This window comes from Dendrobates tinctorius, unplaced genomic scaffold, assembly GCF_039654945.1.
Source record: "Dendrobates tinctorius isolate UK_male_01 unplaced genomic scaffold, ASM3965494v1 ptg000033l, whole genome shotgun sequence".
Taxonomy (NCBI): domain Eukaryota; kingdom Metazoa; phylum Chordata; class Amphibia; order Anura; family Dendrobatidae; genus Dendrobates; species Dendrobates tinctorius.
Window position 1 is genome coordinate 17,183,874 of NW_027361701.1, and position 18,372 is coordinate 17,202,245.

General features: G+C 41.6%; 1 pseudogene; it reads right to left on the reverse strand.

Annotated features, from left to right (window-relative positions):
- Positions 1-15,055: 15,055 nt before the first annotated feature.
- LOC141087475 (U2 spliceosomal RNA) lies at positions 15,056-15,272 on the reverse strand (annotated as a pseudogene).
- Between the last annotated feature and the right edge of the window lie 3,100 nt (positions 15,273-18,372).

Here is an 18,372-nt window from a genome sequence, read left to right on the forward strand (position 1 = left end):
TGACATCAAAGTGGCAGAACTAGCTCTATTATTTAAAGCAAATTCAGCCAAGGGCAAAAATGAAACCCAATCATCCTGATCAGCGGAAATAAAACATCTCAAATACGACTCCAAGGTCTGGTTTGTTCTCTCCGTCTGCCCATTGGTCTGAGGGTGAAAAGCAGAGGAGAAGGACAACTGAATTCCCAGCTTGGAACAGAAAGTCCTCCAAAATCTAGACACAAACTGAACTCCTCTGTCAAATACAATGTTCTCAGGAATCCCGTGCAAGCGAACCACCTGTTGCAAAAACAGGGGCACCAACTCAGAGGAAGATGGCAACTTAGGGAGTGGTACAAGATGAACCATCTTAGAGAACCTATCACAAATCACCCAAATAACAGTCATTCTCTGAGAGACAGGCATATCAGAGATGAAATCCATTGAAATATGGGTCCATGGCCTCCTGGGGACCGGCAAAGGCATCAACAACCCACTAGAGCGAGAACAAGGTTTAGACCGGGAGCAAGTCCCACAGGACTGCACAAAGTTCCTGACATCACGAGACAAGGTGGGCCACCAAAAAGACCGACTCACCAGATCTCTAGTACCAAAAATACCTGGATGACCAGCCAATGCAGAGCAATGAACTTCAGACATCACTCTCTTCTTCCACTGGTCAGGAACATACAACTTCCCACTGGGACAACGCTCAGGTTTGTCCTCCTGGAACTGTTCCAGAGCACGTCTCAAATCGGGCGAGATGGCAGAAAGAACTACCCCTTCGCCTAAGATGGTAGCAGGCTTGGTCACCACAGGAGAATCAGCAAGGAAGCTCCTAGAGAGAGGGTCAGCCTTGACATTCTTAGTGCCAGGAAGAAAAGAGACCACAAAATCAAAACGTGTAAAAAACAAGGCCCACCTAGCCTGTCTAGGGTTCAAGCGTTTGGCCGACTCCAGGTAAATCAAATTCTTGTGGTCAGTGAGGACCACAACTTGATGTTTAGCTCCCTCCAACCAATGTCTCCACTCCTCAAATGCCCATTTCATGGCTAACAGTTCCCGATTCCCCACATCATAGTTACGTTCAGATGGAGAGAGCTTTCAGGAAAAGAAAGCACAGGGATTCATTTTAGATGTTACAGGATCCTTTTGGGACAAAACAGCTGCTGCACCAATCTCAGAAGCGTCCACCTCTACCTGGAACGGGAGTGAGACATCAGGTTGCCGCAAAACCGGGGCAGAAGTGAATCTTTGCTTCAGTTCCTGAAAGGAAGAAACAGCCTCCAGAGACCAATTAAACACACCAGCACCCTTCTTAGTCAGATCAGTCAATGGCTTGGCAATACTAGAAAATTTTGCTATAAATTTCCGATAAAAATTAGCAAAACCCCAAAACTTCTGGAGGGCCTTCAAAGAAGTGGCTGAACCCAATCATAAATGGCCTGTACCTTGGCCGGGTCCATTTCAATAGTTGACGAAGACAAAATAAATCCCAAAAAAGAAATCCTCTGTACCCAAAAAGGCATTTCGATCCTTTGACATACAGGGAATTCTCCCTCCAGACCCGGAATGACATACAGGGAATTCTCCCTCAAGACCCGGAACTCAGTCTGAACATGTTCCACATGAGAATGCCAATCCTTGGAGAAGATCAAAATATCATCCAGATAGATAATCAAAAATGTATCCACAAAGTCTCGGAAAATATTGTTCATGAAGCACTGGAAGACAGAAGGGGCATTAGTGAGCCCAAAAGGCATCACCAGGTACTCAAAATGTCCCTCCAGAGTATTAAACGCCATCTTCCATTCATCCCCATGCTTAATGCAGATAAGATTATATGCCCCCTGAGGTCAAGCTTGGTAAACCAGCAAGCACCTTTAATTCTGGAGAATAGATCCGAAATCAGGGGTAATGGATACTGATATTTAATAGTAATTTTGTTGAGGGCACGATAATCGATACAAGGCCTTAATGAACCATCCTTTTTGGCCACGAAAAAAAAAACAGCACCTAAGGGTGAAGAGGATGGTCTAATATGACCCTTCTCCAACACCTCCTTAATATAGGATCACATAGCCTCGTGCTCGGGTACAGATAAATTGAAGAGCCGACCCTTAGGAAATTTACACCCCGGGCTCAGTTCAATTGCACAGTCATAACTCCTATGAGGAGGCAAAGATGCAGACTCATTCTCACTAAATACATAATAAAAATCTGCCAAATAGTCAGGAACATCATGCGACTGAGGAGAGGTGGAAAAAAACGGAGCCTCACTAAGGGCACACCGACAACCCCAACTCACCACAGACACAGATTTCCAATCCAAAACTGGATTATGAATTTGCAACCAGGGAAACCCCAGAACAATGGCATCATGCAAATTATGCAACACCAAAAATCTGCAATTTTCTTGATGGTCTGGGGCGACCCGCATTACCACCTGGGTCCAAAACTGAGCTTTATTTTCGCCAAAGGAGTAGCATCAATCCCCCTCAAAGGGATAGGCGTCTGCAGACTTGTCATCAGAAATCCACAACGTTTAGCAAAATCCAAGTCCATTAGGTTCAGGGCTGCTCCCGAATCCACAAAAGCCTTGGAGGAAAATGTGGACAGGGAGCAGATCAGAGTAATTGCCAGAAGAAACTTAGGTTGAATACCACCCACAGAAAACGTGTGTGCAAAACGTTTCTCTCGTTTAGGACAGACAGACATAATATGCGAGGCATCTCCACAAAAAAACACAGCTTATTACGCCTTCTGAACTCCTGACGTTGCTCCCTGGACAAAACTCTATCACATTGCATAGGTTCAGACACTTGTTCAACAGGTGGCAACACCTCTCATGCAGTCCTGCGTTCACGTAAACGCCGATCAACCTGAATGGCTAATGACATAGAATCGTCAAGACCAGAGGGAACAGGAAATCCCACCATAGTATCCTTTACGGCTTCTGAAAAACCCTTCCGAAAGAGAGCTGCCAAGGCATTATCATTCCAGGTAGTAAGGACCGCCCACTTTCAGAATTTTTGACAGTACAATTCTGCAGAATCTCGACCCTGGCTCAATGCCAACAGGGTCTTTTCAGCCTGATCAATAGCATTAGGTTCGTCATACAACAACCCCAAGGCTTGAAAAAATGCATTCACATTTGTCAGAATAGGATCATCTGGTTTCAAAGAAAACGCCCAATCCTGGGGATCGCCACGCAGCAAAGAGATGACAATTTTAACCTGCTGCGCGGAGCTTCCTGATGAGTTAGGCTTCAAGGCAAAAAATAATTTACAATTGTTTTTGAAATTCAAAAATTTAGACCGATCCCCAAAAAACACATCAGGAGTAGGGATCTTTGTTTCAGCAGCATGTGAATGAGCAAGGTAGGCGGAAATTCCCTGCACTTCCGCAGCGAGCTGCTCCACACGATCAGACAATTGCTTTATCTCCAGTGAGAGAAAAAAAATCCCCCTACGGCCTCAGAGATATAGAGGAAAAAATATACACACTTTTTTTTTTTTTTTACAATTCTTTCCTGCTATTGAGTACCCTAGGATCTGTGGTATGGCTGGTGATTCTGTTATGAATGAGTCACCGTAGGAGGCAAAAACAGAAATACTAGCTAAGTCCAGAAAACCAGAGAAGTTGGCAGCTATCGGATTACAGACCCCTGAACCTATCGACAACAACTAGCAATAGCCGTATGGTGCCCTAGACCCCTCGATCACAGCCGTAGAACTACATAGCCTAAAGACAGAAAGGGAAATCTAAACTGCCCCAGAGCAGACCCCAAAGCAATAGGCAGCCCCCAACATATAATGACGGTGAAGCAAGATGAAAAAACACTCACACAGATAGAAAGATAGGCTGAGCAAAAGATGGGGCCCAAGCTAACTACATAGGACAGGATAGAAAAGCTGCTGTCTGTAATCCGCCAAAACCCTATCAAAACAAGAGCCAACAGCTGATAGGGAAAAAAGCCCTGAAGATGCTAGGCTTCAAAAAGACTATATCAGCACTCGGGTATCTTCTGAAGACAGAGCAAAAAGGAATACAGCACACCCCAGCAGGGAGTGGCAGAAATCCAGAAAAACAAGGAAAAACAAAACCAAAACACAAATGCAAAAAGAGAGCAGAAAACTTAGCTTTTGAGGAGCAGGAATCAGACTGGTCTCCTAGAATCCCTCAGAGAGATCACCAGCAAGGCAGAAGGGCGTCGGCTGCCTTATATCCAGTCAGCAATTCCCGTCACCCAGTCATCATCATCCTGCCCAGATGCTTGGTAATCAGCCTCACTACCTTCCTTCACCAGAAGAGGTAGTTCATCAGACCTCAATGGTGAAGGGGAAAATGAACTCACAACAACAGTCTCTCTTTAAATTCACTCAGAGTATGTGACTCCCCTGAGTACTGAGGTAACCAGGCTGCTCCCGGTATATAGGGCATGGACAGCGGCATTATGGGGACTGCTATGATGGGCGCTTGTTTCTGCTGCGCTCTGAAAGCGGCGCTGGCCGCTGGATTCTGCGGTGCCATTGGGGCTGCAGCTGCACTGGCCCCTGTATCTTGCGGGGCTGTGGGGAGTGTGGTGGTGTTCACTGCTGCATCTTCTCTTACCTCTGACATTCTTCTCCCCCCTAGTTAACGTTGGCCAGGCCCTGGGTTGCGCTGGCTTATCGGTTGCTGCTCCACAAGCTGGATGATCGGGGGACGCCTGGACTGCAGGCCTCTGCTTCTCACTTCCCTCGTGCTGGTCTCTTCCCACGCAGCACTTCACTTTTCACGCTCTCCAGCTGACTCCGCCCACGATGGCCTGCCCCTTTGGCTTCCCGCGCATGCCAAGTGGCGGGGTAATGGTGGCAATGGCGCAATAGGCCGATGGCACACACAGTCTCTGGCACACAGGACCCGGGGACACCGGGCTTCTTAAATCCTGTTCATGACGCCAAAATGGATCGCCCGGTAGTGCAGTGGGGTACTCGGTACCGGGCCGGTATCTCAGAGGGAAGTGTCACAGTAGCGGTGACCTGGTCCGTGGCCCTGGACATCTATGTAAAAGGGGTTAAGCGTGGCTGGTTAAAGTTTATAAAGTGGATGATACGTGACGCCACCTATGGTGCTCGGCAATGAAGGAGTTAAGCTGATGCTGCAGGCAGATCCTCTGGGACAGATTGTAGAAGGCAGCAAGATGTAATAGCTCGCCACAGGTAGAGCTGTAGTCCCAGGGCAGTGAGAATGGGTGTTGAAGAGGGTGCAGTGTTAGGCACAGAGATGTAGCAGTGCTGAAGGGGTTGCAGGAAGAAGGCAATGACACAACAGGGTGCAGTTTCCTTTACCTTTACTTTGCTTTTGGTGAATGTTTTTCCCAGCAATATGCGCTCCTGAAGGATGATGATGGAACTTGATATTTAGGTTCAAGGATGATTTTTATTTTTGATTAAAAATAGAATACAACCGGTTTCGACTGCTAAGAGTCTTCCTCAGGTATAATGTCAAGAATATAAACGGATCTGTCTGAACACATTTTATAGCAGATCTCCCTGCATGTGGTTTTGGGTGGGGGATGAAAGGTCTGTTTTTCAGACACATCCAGATACTCAGATATGCAGGATTTTGCACTCTGAGGAATTAAACAAAACCCATAAACCAAATAAATGTTACACAAAAAGTTTCACACAAAAAAATTTTCACATAAAAAAACAATTAAAAAATATATATATATAAAAATATTCCAAACTTTTCACACTAAATTTTTTTTTTTCCCCTTTTTCTAAAAACACTATAAATAATATTATGTGTAAAATTTCTTTAAAATGTTATTAAACATACTGAGGTGTGATTTGATACAAAAATATAAAATCCTACAAACATGTACATTATAGCAAAACTGAATACTCTTCCTTAAAACTCTTCCTAATAAAAGTATCATATGCCCTCTATAACATCATTTAATCCATCCGGGTATAATGTACCCAGACGGAAGATCCAATATGATTCTTTCCGGTTTAGCTTTTGTATCCTATTAGTACAATTATCAGGTATTTGCTCCAGCGGAGTCACGGAAATATTGAATGTTTTATTATGCTTCAAAGATAAGTGCCGGGATAAACTCTGGTTTAAAAAAACATTTTTAGTATTGTGTCTGTGGCCATTCATGCGGGATCGTAAGGACTGAGTGGTCCGACCCACATATTGCAGCCCACAAGCACAGGTGATAGCATATATAACAACTCAGTCCTTACGATCCCGTATGAATGGCCACAGACACAATACTAAAAATGTTTTTTTAAAACAGAGTTTATCCCGGCACTTATCTTTGAAGCATAATAAAACATTCAATATTTCCGTGACTCCGCTGGAGCAAATACCTGAGAATTGTACTAATAGGATACAAAAGCTAAACCGGAAAGAATCATATTGGATCTTCCGTCTGGGTACATTATACCCGGATGGATTAAATGATGTCATAGAGGGCATATGATACTTTTATTAGGAAGAGTTTTAAGGAAGAGTATTAAATTTTGCTATAATGTACATGTTTGTAGGATTTTATATTTTTGTATCAAATCACACCTCAGTATGTTTAATAACATTTTAAAGAAATTTTACACATAATATTATTTATAGTGTTTTTAGAAAAAAGGGAAGAAAAAAATTTAGTCTGAAAAGTTTGGAATATTTTTATATGTATAGATTTTTAATTGTTTTTTTATGTGAAAATTTTTTATGTGAAACTTTTTGTGTAACATTTATTTGGTTTATGGGTTTTGTTTAATTCCTCAGAGTGCAAAATCCTGCATATCTGAGTATCTGGGTGTGTCTGAAAAACAGACCTTTCAGCCCCCACCCAAAACCACATGCAGGGAGATCTGCTATAAAATGTGTTCAGACAGATCCATTTATATTCTTGACATTATACCTGAGGAATACTCTTAGCAGTCGAAACCGGTTGTATTCTATTTTTAATCAAAAATAAAAATCATCCTTGAACCTAAATATCAAGTTCCATCATCATCCTTCAGGAGCGCATATTGCTGGGAAAAACATTCACCAAGTGTTATAACCTATGAAAGCACTGTCCAGTGCTCTCAATAGTTCCCAGATCTTTGCAGCAAACTGAATGGAAAGAGGAATGGAGTGATCCAGGGATTGGATCTACATGCAGTATCTCAAGACACCAAATAGGTGAGTGTATTCACACTGAGCATATACCTTTGACAATTAACTACTACACTTAGAAGCTTGCGCTTCCCATTTTTCTCCCTATAATCCCCTCTTATTCCTTTACTTTGCTTTGCAAGTGCAGTCCAGGATCCAGATTACAGATGGAGCAGGAGTTGGCCAGCCTGGAAGCAACTCAGGAATCTCTCTATGCAGATGGGTTGTGTAGTCTCCTTTCTAGCGCTTATCTGAAGTACATGCAGTACTGAGTTACACTGAAGTTCCTCTTGCTTGCTCTCTTTTAGAACCCCCTCGTATGGCAGACAGCTGTAGCCTCCTTCTTCTGGCTCACACGTTGCTGTTGTGCCTCCGAGTCTCATGTGGGAACAGAGCATTTACAGCTTCCTATTCCTCCGGTTTTTGCTGCAGGAGCATCAGTTTCACAAACAGCCTCGGGGACCGGACCCCAGAACCATGCGCCACGCTAGAAGTGAGCCTGAACTCTGCTCAATCCTCCAGCTCTTCTCCTCTTGTCCACACACTTCGCCCTCTTCACACAAACTAACTTCCCCTTCCTGGCCCCCAGAGAGTAGCTCTTCCCCCAGTTTTGGTTCAGAGCTCCCTCTGCTAGCCCAGAGTGGGAACTGTGCTGTGGGTTGTATTTACCTGACAGAGAGACCCTTTATTGCTACCAAGCCTGACATCACACTCCCTAGGAGGAAGGTATTGTCATTGTGGCGACCATACTCCTGGGGGCGCCACAGTAACACTTTATGCAAAGACTGTCACACAATCTCACTCTGCCTGTTTGTCATACCATCCATCCGTACTTTCTTTCATGCCTTTTGTATATCACTCCCTCTAACCATATTTATTCCACTCTCCATTTCTCTGCACTCAATCATCCTATACACAGCACTCTTCCTTTACATCAATCTTACATCTATATCACACAACTCATACGTCACGAAAAACTTATACACCCACACATACCATACTGGCACCTCAAAAGCAACCGGACACCGCAAATCCCTCTCCCTCCATTTTAGCCTAAACAATTGAGCTCCAAATAAATACCTACACATACATGAAAACTTCCCATCCATCCTAATACAGGAAAGATGTATATCTTTCTACCGTGATAGCCAGTAGATAGAAAAATAATCAGAATTGAGAGTCCTCAATGGTTGATACCTTTTAATGGCTAATTGAAGAGACCTGAGTAGTCTCGAAAGCTTGCAATGTGTTACCATCTTTTCAGTTAGCCATTAAAAGGTATCAACCACTGAGGACTCTCAATTCTGAATATTTTTCCATCCATCCTAATCACTTTCAGCACAAACAAAACAATATTCACACCAAAAAATACTTCTAAATTTGGAAACCCCCACCCACCTTTCTCCAATTTCTTTATCAAAATATCCCTCCTAGCCCTCTACATTTTTGAATTCCATAGAAACACAAACAAAATCCTGTTTAACCTCCTCACACACATATACCCTGGTGGAAACACTACTGCTATATACAAGAAAATCGGCAACACCACACTCTTAATAATTAAAATGTTTCAAAAGAACGTAAGATTTCTACACCTCCAAAAACACAGTTTCCGCTCAGCCTTCTCTTTTGCATCATCCCAGCTTTCCTTTCCATTCATCTTCTCTGAAAACTTCACACCCAATACTTTAATTGGCCCATTCACCACATTCACCCCAACATCCCTGCTTAAAACACCATTTCCAAACACCTTACACTCGCTCTTTTCCCAAATAACTTAAATGCCGACGCACCACAAAAAATAGACACTAATAGCTTCACCCGCCTCACAGAACACTTGGAATCACACAACACACACACATCATCCATATACCACTGACTTTCCATTCTCTACCCCCACCACCCGGCACTTGCACACCCCGAATCACCTTATCTTTCCTCAACATACAAAGCAATGGTTCAATTGCACAAATAAAAGCCACAGGAGACAAAGGACACCCCTGTGTCGCACCCCTGAAAAAACATTCACTCTCCTTCCCACAAAACCATTCATCAAAACACAACTATAAATGTCCTTGTAGAAACTCCTCACTCTCCCAACAAAATCAGCCAGAAAACCCATTCTTAACAATACCCTAAACAAAAAACCATGCAACAATCTATGATACGCCTTCTCAAAATCCAGACTCAACAAAAACACACTCTTTTTTGCCCCACACAGTCCCACAAACAATCTCTCAGCACACATACACAGTCATGTATACATCTCCCTGGCACCGCACAGCACTGTTCATCCCCAATCACACTCTTTATCACATCACGCATACTATTCGCCATTAACTTTGCATAGATTTTATAATCACAATTTAATAACGTTATCATCCTCCAATTTTTCAAACTTTTCAAATCCCCTTTTTTAGGTATCAACACAACCATACCCGCACGCATACTCTCAGCCACCACCATATTTGTCCACATATACTTGCATATATCCACAAAGTCATTGCCAATCACATCCCACATCACTTGATAAAATTCTACTGGGAGTCCATCCTCCCCCGGCGTTTTTTTCAGTGCCATACTATTCATTACCTTCCACGCTTCACCACTAGTCACTTCACCCATCACACTCTCCCGTTCCACCTCAGTCAACTTGCTCTCTACTATACTCAAAACTTCATTCTCCAAACACTCATCCCTCCACTTCACTGCACACAAATCCTCATAAAACTTAGCCACCTCTTCACATATGTCCTCCCCACACACTTCTCTTCCATCCACCCCATTCAGTACACTCATACTCTGCTTTTTCCCAAACACCTTTTTAAAGAAAAAACGTGAACATTTCTCATCATGTTCCATCTTATCAATTTTTGCCCTAAAAACTATACTCCTCCCTTTCTCCAACAAAAATTCATTAATTTCTTTTTTAACCTGTAATATTTCCTCCTCTACCCCCAGCCCTCCTTCCCCCAACTTATACAAAACACTCAAACGTGCATTCAACCTAACAAAGTCCTCTCTTTTAATTGCTGCAAACTCATACCCTAATTTTTTAAAGAAAGGTTTTGTTAGTCTCTTCACCCAGTCCCACCATCCACAAACATTCCTAAAACTACTTTTACACTTACACCACTCACTATAGCGTCTTTCATACTTCTTTCTCACATCTTCATTCTCTAACAACTTTACATTTAACTTCCACAACCCTCTCCCAAACACTCCATCAACCTTTATATCCAACTCACACACCATACACACATGATCAGAGAACAAAACTTTTTCCTGCTTATAATTAACAGCAACTATATTTTTTTGAAATAAAGCAATAATCCAACCTTGACTGCACCATTCCACTCTCAGAAAAAAAGGTATTCAACACAGGACTTACATTACACACATGCTGCATATCACTCAAATCAAACGAAAAAAGTGGTTTGGTACCGTGTTAGCCAGTAGAAAAAAATATATATAAAGTGCTCTCAGTGCGAGAAACAAAATAGGAATCTTGTGGGTATGATACCTTTTAATGGCTAACAAATAATAGTGAATGTTGTTACAAAGCAAGCTTTCGGGACTGCTTATGTCCCTTCATCAGGCTGATATGACAAAATATTATTTTGTAATATTTTGTCATATCAGCCTGATGAAGGGACATAAGCAGTCCCGAAAGCTTGCTTTGTAACAACATTCACTATTATTTGTTAGCCATTAAAAGGTATCATACCCACAAGATTCCTATTTTGTTTCTCTCACTGAGAGCACTTTACTCAAATCAAAATCACTCACTAATTCCAGTAAAGCTTTTCCTGACACATCCACATTCACTTTCCCCACATCACAATTCATATCCCCCACAATCACCACAGGCATCCTTCCTGGAACAAAAAGCTTAATTTTTTCAAATAAACTTTTACGCTCATTTTTATCAACTGGCACATAAATATTTATAACACAAAACTTTACATTCCTATACTCAAATTTAGCCAAAATACACCTTCCCATCTCAATTCGTTGCAACTGAAGATGTCAGCACATCTTGCTCCAGCTCTTCCTTCAATTAGATCTCTGATGACAAAGACCACGGTGTTCTTATTGCTGTCATTGGGATCCACGGACACATGGATTGTGTTCTTCACGAAAGCCATCTTGATACTGTCGGTACAGAATACCACAGAAAGTAGAAATACAGCTCAAAGGTCGTCACCACGGACATGGCCTTTAGCCGGGGTATTGCAGCCCGTTACAAGGGGACTAAGCCAACTCCCTTATAGCATCAGGGGGTGATGCCCCACCAGAGGTGAGACGATCCCCCCAGGCCAAGGAGCCGGTTACCCCAAGCACCTTCAGTCAAAACCAGGTGGGAAACCACACCTGATCTTAGCCAAAAGGCCGATAAGCGATAACCAGAAATAGTTTGCCGCTTGACCTAAGAAAGACACCAGTTGTGGAGAACGAGCCATAGACTACACTCAGGAATACATTTGAACCAACTCAGGGCACATAACAAAAGCACAGTTCAGCTGTTTTATTCTTTTCCCTGGACTCCACGTGCTTTTAACCCTAGAACGCATACCTGGGGCCTCGCAGGCCTGCCAGGTTACTTGTTTTCTATTTTCTGTAAAAGTACTTTAGTTAGAATTTTGAAAATCTAGGTAATCCTCAGGTATATAGTTGTTAGTAATTTCCAGTTATTCATATATTTTTATGTTACAGACATTTCAGTATAACAACCTTTTTTTGGGGCTACCCCATATTCACGCACCTGGGACCTTTTAGGCCTGTCATAGGTTTACATGTGATACTCAGTCTTTTTGTCTGTATTGTTGCTGGGGAAGAACTTTTATGACTCTGCTATTGCTGGGAAGAGTGTGAGTTCTGCATGACAACATGGTCATGTGATCTTGGAAGGGAGGCTCCCTCACAAAGTCATGTGTCTCTGACCTCATCGCAGGTCGTCTTGTCCTAATTGCTGGAGAGACTTTGTAGGAAGAAGTCAGCTTTCTTTTGTCTGGAAATAGAAACTTTCTGAGCTCCAAAACCAGAGGCTTCTACTGCACTACAAGAAAATGATCTGTTGGAGGTAAGAGGAGGGGGGCTGCACTTTACCTGCTTTATATCGCTTGGTGTGCTGGGACCCTAACAAAGAGTCTTATCACATACTGTTTACAGTGCACAAGCCTGATTGTAATCTTTTTTTTTTTTTCTTTTTAGTTTACTGACATCTAAAATCACAATGGCACAGTCTACTTCCAGGGGATTGACTGACCATGAAATTGAGGTGATTGTTTTCAATAGTGATGATGAAAGTGAAATTTCTTTGTCTGATGAAGAGTACATGCCACCAGCTAATGTATCAACTTCATCGTCCAGCGATTCTTCAGATGATGAAGAAGTAGTGGATCCAGCAGAACGTTCAAATAGAACATCTAAAATGAATATTTTTGGAATAGTACTGCTGCGGCTCCTGTACGCACCCCATCACATAACATTATTAGAGTTGCTCAAGGAGCTGTCGAATTCCCCAATTCATGTCCAAAAGAGATGTTTTCTGTAAATTTGTTTCGGATGATATTGCAGATGAGGTAGTTTTGTGTACTAACGTAGAAGGAAAACGTATCGCGTCAGGAAGAAAAAAAAACATGGAAAAATATAACTAAAGAGGAACTATATGCTTATATTGGCCTTACTCTTCTGGCAGGGTCGACAAAATCATACGATGTTCCAATCAGAGAGTTATTTCAGAACCCATTTGCAGATCCACACTACAAAGCTACTATGTCCATTCATAGTTATGAACTTTTGATGCCTATTATGATGGAGAGAAGCAGCATTATATGCTTATCAAGGCAAACTACAGAGGCAATGATCCGATGTGGAATACGCTTTCTGGAACATCCAGAGAAAAGAGAAAAAAAAAAGAAAGCACTGCTATATTTGTCCAGCAAAGAAAGAAAGAAAATCGGAGCATTTCTGTTCTACTTGCGGACAAAATGTATGCAAGGAACATTCAGCCGAAAAAATAATATGCGAGAATTGTCAGGGGAATATGTAAAGTTACAAATAAATATTCCTGCACCAAGTTTGCTACAACCAAAAAATGTTTTCATAAAAAAATTGTATATAGAATGCCTATATTTGGCGTGCCCGTTTACTTACTTTTTTGTTGTTTTATGCACATAATTCTGTTTTGAAATATACACATCTTAGGCTGTGTTCCCAGTAGCGCTGGGGTTCGCCAGAAGGGGATCCATAATGGATCTGACCTCCTGGTAACTCCAGCTAAGGCTGCCGGAATGGCGGGATTCCGCCAGCCTTAGCTGGGGTCACCAGGAGGTCAGATCCATTACGGATCACCTCCTGGCGGACCCCAGCGCTAGTGGGAATGCATCCTTACTTTGCAATTGTAAAATAAATTTTGAAAAGTATTTTTATTTGAGTTATTCCGTGTTATTTGCACACAGGCCTAAAAGGCCCCAGGTGCGTGAATATGGGGTAGTCCCAAAAAAAGGTTGTTATACCGAAATGCCTATAACATAAAAATATATGAACAACTGGAAATTACTAACAACTATATACCTGAGGAGTGCCTAGAGTTTCAAAATTCTAACTAAAGTAATTTTACAGAAAATAGAAAACTAGTTACCTGGCAGGCCTGCGAGGCCCCAGGTATGCATCCGCCAGCCTTAGCTGGGGTCACCAGGAGGTTAAATCCATTACGGAATCCCATCCTGGTGGACCCCAGCACTAGTGGGAATGCATCCTTACTTTGCAATAAACTTTGAAAAGTATTTTTATTTGAGTTATTCCATAATAATTGTAAACAGGCCTAAAAGGCCCCAGGTGCGTGAATGTGTAGATTTCTATGGGTATGCGTTCTAGGGCTAATTTGCATTGGCCCACTGATTTTAGGCCACCCTCCCCTCTCGTTCAAACCTGCTTCAGTACCAGGAAAGAGACCAGAGGAACACTGCTCCTACACCCCTCTACCCTCCCTAAAAGAAATGTCTTCCCTTAACTCTCCTGATGCTGGGTATTGTAACCAACGAGCATGCATACCCCCCACCTGTCTGCTGAGGCTCCCTCAGCAGACTGAAGCTGGCTACTACCATGCAGCTGGTATAGACTCTGGACTGCTCATTGTGACATGTGGTCCCATTGTTCCAGTGATCCATTGTGACACATCAAAGTGTTCCATGAATAGAACACATCCTATCATAGTGTTCCACGAATGGAACACATCCTATCATAGTGTTCCACGAATGGAACACATCCTATTTACTGCAGGAAGGCAGCGCACCTAGCTGCTACAAGCCACTAGAATACTCTCAGACAGCTGGACATAGGCCGAACATTCAAATAACACGCCATATAAATGTTTTTTTTCATTAAATTCATTTACGAATTAATTCAAAATTTAAAAGTCAATTTCAAAATTTAAAAATTGGCAGGTCACTAGAGGGGGACAATGTTTCAAAAAATGACATATCATTGCATGAGGGATGTGGTAGAAATTGAATAACTTAACTACACATGTGATCCTTGAATTAAGGCTGGAAGTACTAAGAGCAAGGGCTGCAGGCCTTGTAGCAGGTGGGTGTGCAGAAATGTATCTATCCAAAGGGAAACACATTACTGCAGCTTATCACACCTGTACCTACCAAGCAGCAAAGGCCAAGATAGATCGTTATTAAAATTACAGATTGAATACAGTGCAATGCCTTCCATATAGAGGTGAATAACACTTGATGTAGCACAGTTGGTCAAGTTAAATCAAGGCAAAGGAATTTGAAATGTGCAACTTGGACCAAGAAAAACTAATTGCAGAGCAACTACATTTGAAAAAAGCATTCAAATAATGCTTTGAAAACAGTACTTGAGTGGATATCAATTCAATCTGTCTTTGGAAACCACTTAAGAGAGTGAGTGCACAATTCCCAGAGATACTGCCATACTGGGTTGATACATGGAGTGAATAGAGCAAGCTCTTTTTCCATCTCCCTGTTCTAAAAATCAATATAATATATGGTCCCCAGATAGGGGACTTATCAGATATTAAACTGATAAGAACAGATTTTTTTTTTCCCCCTTTACACTCAGATTACAAAGTCTTAAATCCAATCTCACAAAAAAGGCTTAAAGACTCAAATCCATCATGGTGTATACTTTATCTTTATACTTTTTTCCAAAACACAGTTTAACAAGGACAACAATTATTACAAGGTAAGTACATTCCATTCACTTTGGTTCCAAATTTCATTTGCCTTTCTTATTCCTAATGACACTTTATCTTTCCAGAAGTATATAAATAAATAGCTTAAACATAACTTAATACATTTTTCTACTGGAACTATATTATTTTTAAAAATTAAAATATTTCTAACTTTCCATAGTGCCATTTTTACGCATGTGATAATTATCCATGCTACTTTAAAATCCTCATCTTTTATCCCCATCCCATAAAATACTCTGTTGAAATCTAAAAAATTCAAATTACTAATAGCTTTTATTAGATTGCACACTTTCCGCCATACTCTCTGTGCAAAATTACAGTTCCAAAATATATGCATTGGCGTTTCTCCATCTGTACATCTAGGCCTTGGACATTGTTCAAACCGGACTAACCCACGCCTATGTTGAAACTCGCGAGTCGGCAAACAGTCTTTAACTATGCACCACAGCAAATCTCTATGTTTATTTGATAAAAAACCATAACTAACATTCACTCAGATGTTGTCTACTATCTTTGACGAGAACTGTTCCACAGGGCTAGTTATTATTTTCTCTTCCAAAACTTTTAAGATTTCTTTATGATTTTTAAGAATATTAAAACTGACCTCTTTTAACTTAAAATCTCTCAAAATTTTCTCTAAGATAATATAATTTTCTGGGGGTAAAAACCTATATGGCCTGTTTAAAAGCATGTCCATCCACTTGTAATTCCTTATATAGAAACCTAGATCATAAACAGAGAAAAATTTCAATATAGACTCAAGCCCCAATAAAGTGCTAATGCAAGTGGCCATGTATTTTGCATACAGGAACGATCTTATATTAGGGAACCCCTTACCGCCTTTCCTTTTAGATTTATATAATTCTTCTCTTTACTCTCTCCATTTTTGATTTCCATAGGAAATTAAAACATATTTTAATAATTTTTTTCCTCATATTTTTGTGTGGTATAAAAAGTCGAAACATGTAAAAACATTGGGAGTAAAACCTGTTTGATAATTAAAATCTTTCCTTCAAGGGTTAAGTCTCTCAGCTGCCAAAAAGATACCTTTTTCCTCACTCTCTCCAGCAGAGACTCCCAATTTTTGACATTTCCACCTGATTCTGAAAATTAAATACCTAGAATCTTTGCTTCAAATAATCTTGCCAGCTTACAGTTAGAATCAAGGGTAAATATACCAACAGTTAAAACACCGGATTTCTCCATATTAATTTTAAAACCCGATGCCCCCCCAAACCATTCAACTGTTCTTAAAACTCTATTCATGCTTCTAGTATCACTCACTAAAACCGTGACATCATCCATATAGGCTACCACTTTACCCTGACCACTATTACTCCCAGGAATAAAAAAAACATTAATTACTTTATCTGTTGTGAACTCATTTTTTGCTTCACCAGTTGAGAGTTCTCCTTCCGTTCTCCCTCTGTTGGTGACAGGAGGTAGTGAGGTTGGTTTAATTGGTAGTGATCTACCAATGATAGTGATGCATGTATGTAGCATGCATGCAGTATGTATGTAGCATGCATGTAGTATATATGTAGTATGTATGTAGTATGTATGTAGCATGTAGTATGTATGTAGCATGCATGTAGTATATATGTAGTATGTATGTAGCATGTATGTATGTAGTATGTATGTAGCATATAGTATGTATGTAGCATGCATGCAGTATGTATGTAGCATGCATGTAGTATATATGTAGTATGTATGTAGTATGTATGTAGTATGTATGTAGCATGTAGTATGTATGTAGCATGCATGCAGTATGTATGTAGCATGCATGTAGTATATATGTAGTATGTATGTAGTATGTATGTAGCATGTAGTATGTATGATGCATATATGTAGTATGTATGTAGTATGTATGTAGTATGTATGATGCATATATGTAGTATGTATGTAGTATGTATGTAGTATGTATGATGCATATATGTAGCATGCATGTAGTATGTATGTAGCATATATGTAGCATGCATGTAGTATATGTAGCATGTAGTATGTATGTAGCATGCATGTAGTATATATGTAGTATGTATGTAGCATGTAGTATGTATGTAGCATGCATGTAGTATGTATGTATGTAGTATTTTTTTTTTTTTTTTTTTTTTTTTTTTTTTACATTTAACACATTAGCCGGATGATGGGACTACTACTGTCCCATCATTGGCTAATGTGTCAATCACTGTCATGGTAGCAGGCATCGCCCGATGGGACTTGTAGTCCCAAGGGCAGGAAAGGGTTTTTCCAAGTCCGATACCGGAAGTCTCACTTGTAGTCCCATCGGACGATGCCTGCACAGACTCCCGGACATCAGCACAGTCCCCCGGCAGGCCGGCACAGCCCCCCGGCAGGCCGGGACAGACCCCCACAGGGTGCACAGACCACCGGCAGGCCGGCACAGCCCCCCGGCAGGCTGGTACAGACCCCGGGCAGTCCGCAGAGCCCACCGGCAGGCCGGTACAGACCCCCACAGGGTGCACAGACCACCGGCAGGCCGGCACAGCCCCCCGGCAGGCCGGTACAGACCCCGGGCAGTCCGCAGAGCCCACCGGCAGGCCGGCACAGCCCCCCGGCAGGCTGGCAGCGATCCCCGGAAGGCCCGTACAGACCCCCGAGAGGCTGTACAAGGGCAGGAAAGGGTTTTTCCAAGTCCGATACCGGAAGTCTCATAGACTTGAATGGGACTTCCGGTATCGGCATCGGCGATACCGATACTTTTTTTAAAGATCGGCCGATCCATTCCGATCCGATATTTTGAAGTATCGGACGGTATCGCTCAACTCTACTTCTCAGATAAAAAACCGTTAATAGAGATTTTACTAAAGCATAATTTATATAAAGATTTGAAATGTGAGCCACTCTATCATAATATTTCTCGAAGTCTATTGTGATTAATGCCAATTTTTGTTTCCTGTCTGTCACATCCCAAATTACATCTCTAATAAGGATCAAAGAGTCACTGATTTTGCGGCCCGGCACTGCACATGTTTGGGCAGCATCAA